The sequence below is a fragment of the Tachyglossus aculeatus genome, chromosome 5 (genome assembly GCF_015852505.1).
Source record: "Tachyglossus aculeatus isolate mTacAcu1 chromosome 5, mTacAcu1.pri, whole genome shotgun sequence".
Lineage (NCBI taxonomy): Eukaryota > Metazoa > Chordata > Mammalia > Monotremata > Tachyglossidae > Tachyglossus > Tachyglossus aculeatus.
Window position 1 is genome coordinate 67,785,197 of NC_052070.1, and position 3,035 is coordinate 67,788,231.

Consider the following 3,035-nt stretch of genomic DNA (forward strand, 5'->3'; position numbering starts at 1 on the left):
TAAAATTTGATTTGTATAAAAAAAATCTTAAGATGGGTGGCAATTGAAAGATGTCCTGTTTGTGCCGGAGGGACAAAGTTTTTCTTTTTTCATTCAATTTTCAGAGGTTGGTGGGTGCTTACTTAAATTAACAGTACTTACTGAGTTTAGACTATGTGCAGAGCACTGTACTGAGCACTTGGGAGCACATAACTGAAGAGAAGTCCCAATCCCAGCCTTCAAGGCACTTCCAATCTAGACACAAGCCAATTACCAAATTCCATGGCTGGAGGGCAAACGTATGGAAGGATAAATTAATAAATGAATGTAAGTTAAAGTAACTTGAGAATATGCCTAAATGCGAAGGCTGGCAATGCTAAGTGTGGCTGTTGGGTGGACATGATGTGGGGAGAGTTTAACCATTTGTCAAGAATTAATAATAATAATGAAATAATTGTAGCTTTAGTGTGTGGCTTTACTTACTATGTGCCAGGCACCACACTAAGTGCTGGGGTAGATGCAATCAGATGAGATAAAGTCCCTGTCCCAGAGGGCTTCATTGTCTAAGGGGAAGGGAGAACAGGTATTTACTATCTCTTTTACAGTGGAGGCAACTGAAGCACAAAGAAGTTAAGGGACTTACCCAAGGTCAAACAACAGACAAATGGCAGAGCCGGAATTAGAACCAAGGTTCCTTGATTTCCAGTCCTTTGCTCTTTCCACTAGGCCATAGCTGTTTCTTAAGGGCCCTTAAATATCAATTCTGAAATTGCCTTCGGGAGCTTTGTTGGTCAAAGAATCACATTCCCAGCTATCCGGTACCACGTATTACAGAGGAAAATGGTGGAAGAAATGGAATAACATGTAAGTAGTAGTAGCAATTATTACTCCAGGAGGCCTTCCCAGACTGAGCCCCCTCCTTCCTCTTCCCCTCATCCCCCTTCCCATCCCCCCCGCCTTACCTCTTTCACCTCCCCACAGCACCTGTATATATGTATATATGTTTGTACATATTTATTACTCTATTTATTTATTTATTTTATTTGTACATATTTATTCTATTTATTTTATTTTGTTAATATATCTTGTTTTGTTGTCTGTCTCCCCCTTCTAGACTGTGAGCCCGCTGTTGGGTAGGGACCGTCTCTATATGTTGCCAACTTGTACTTCCCAAGCACTTAGTACAGTGCTCTCCACACAGTAAGCACTCAATAAATACGATTGAATGAATGAATGAATAATAATAATGATAATATTAGTTAAGCCCTTACTATGAGCCAAGCACTGTACTAAGCACAGGGGTAGATAGAAAATAATCAGGTCCCACATTGGGGTACACAGCCTAAAAAGAAGGGGGAATAGGTTTTGAATTCCCATTTTGCAGATGAGGGAACTGAGGCACAGAGAAGTTAAGTGGCTTTCCCTGGGTCACCCAGTCATCGCAGACAATTGACAGTGAGGATTTGAACCCAGGTCCTCTGACTCATAGGCCCATGCTTGTTCCACTAGGCCATGCTGCTTCCCTAAGTATAAAATATGATCCAGAAGCTAGTAAAGTGTAAATGATGCTGAGACAAGAGACATTAAGTGACCCTTACAATAATTCATCTTCATATGAGAGGTAAGGCAAATTGGATGTGAAAGGACACCAGGACAACTTCTGTCTTTATCTGTGTCTTTCTGCTTCACCCAAATCATTAATGGGATGAAAGAAAATTCTACTCATTCCCACAACTGCCTTTTCATGTCTGGGAAGAGTGGGAAATTCATTTGAGTTGCAGTGATACTGTATGTACCTTGGGAAAGACAGATTACTAGGAAATTTATGTCATAGAAATGAATCGTAAAAAAAAAAAAAGAAAAAAAAAGTACACAAAGTCTCCTGCTCAGAAAATGTCAGGTAGGAATACTCAATATCTATGAATTAAAAGCAGGAGTGGCGTAAATGATTTAAGGACCTAAGGCTCCCAAATGTGCTGTCATAAAAAAGAATATTTATTATCTCCTGACAAAATTTATGCCTAGATAAAAATGTTGTCACTTAGCATAAACCTTGCTGGACATTGCTGCAATAAACAATTGAAGCAATATCCAAATGGACCTTAAAAGGATTAATGACACTAGGATGACGGAATAAGTTAAAATATATTATATTTTAAATCTTTTAACCATACCTTTGGAGCGCAAGGTCTTGAGAATCTCCTGAAAGAACTGAAGAATCTTGGCTTAACTAAGGGACAATTGAGGAGGAACCTGTGAACCATGATTTCCCAAAATTAGAATTGAGTATCCATAGTCAAAATTAGTCTCAATCAATTAGTTTTGATTACTGGTTCACCTCATCCCTGTCTACGGGATTTATAGTTTTCCCACAGAATGGTGTTCTGATTCTCTGAGAAATCCTTTCAACACTGGCTATGGGCACCATCAAGAGTCCTTGATTCAATCCATCAATCAGGTGGTATTTACTGAGCACATAGTGAACTTGAGTCTTTGCCCTTGATTCTCTCCCAAGTTGCTGCTGCCCAGCACAAGTGAGTTTTGGCTTGTAGCAGATTGCCTTCCACTCGCTAGCCACTGGCCAAGCTAGGAATGGAATGGGTAGGCCTCTGCTTAACTCTCCCTCCTGTAGTCGAGACTGGTAGAGGACTGGGAACTCTCCAGGTGTGACCCCGAGAGGGGTCTCAAGCTTCTAGATGAGCTTTATTTCATTACATGGAAAGCTGACAAGATCCCAAGATCACATTTTCAAGAGGAGAGCTGAAGGTGCTAAGGGAACCCTCCCTCTTTCCATCGAGCACTCAGTACAGTGCTCAACCACTTAATGCAGTTTTCAAGCTGTGATTGGAATTAATCAATCACATTTATTAAGTGCTTAATGTTTTTCAAGCACATTAAGCACTTAATAAATGTGATTAATTCCATCGCAGACAAGATTATTTCAAGAATCTTGCTCAACAAGCAGGATTCAGAAGCAGAGTGGCCTAGTGGGAAGAGCATGAGTCTCGTGGTCAGAAGAATCTGGGTTCTAATCCTCACTCCACCGCTCGTCCACC

At 40.5% G+C, this 3,035-nt stretch overlaps 1 non-coding gene across 1 annotated transcript; it reads right to left on the reverse strand.

Moving 5' to 3' along the window:
- Positions 1 to 2,523: 2,523 nt before the first annotated feature.
- Positions 2,524 to 2,661, reverse strand: LOC119928997. The gene has a single exon (XR_005451141.1). It is a non-coding gene; the product is annotated as a small nucleolar RNA SNORA7 (small nucleolar RNA).
- Between the last annotated feature and the right edge of the window lie 374 nt (positions 2,662 to 3,035).